The sequence below is a fragment of the Melanotaenia boesemani genome, chromosome 12 (assembly GCF_017639745.1).
Source record: "Melanotaenia boesemani isolate fMelBoe1 chromosome 12, fMelBoe1.pri, whole genome shotgun sequence".
Lineage (NCBI taxonomy): Eukaryota > Metazoa > Chordata > Actinopteri > Atheriniformes > Melanotaeniidae > Melanotaenia > Melanotaenia boesemani.
This window is the reverse complement of record NC_055693.1, coordinates 15,581,547-15,581,944: the sequence shown is the minus strand read 5'-3', so window position 1 is coordinate 15,581,944 and position 398 is coordinate 15,581,547.

Below are 398 nucleotides of genomic sequence, written 5' to 3'. Positions count from 1 at the left end.
GGTTTAGTTTGAACTGTGAAATTAATTATTATTATTTTTGAATAAAATTGCAGGGTCCCAGTTATGACAATACAGTGTGCTGTGAAATACATGGTCAAATATCTGCCAGTGAGGTGAGAGGTTTGTAAACACGGAACATCCTAGAATGTACCATAAAGCGCAAGGACGCAGGGGTGCCCTGTTTGTTATAATGGCTGTGTTGCCACATTACAGCAGTTTAAACAAAACTGTTCCTCTTTCTTGAATGTGCGTAAATATTATTTGTTTTAAAATTTTCTCATTTCAGCTTTACTGCCAAAATTAGCTTTAACACTTAAAAAAAACCTGATTCAACTTCCCCCCATCCCTTTAGTGTAAGGACTTGAACCGTGCAGCGGCACTCTGTTCAGGATCAGCTG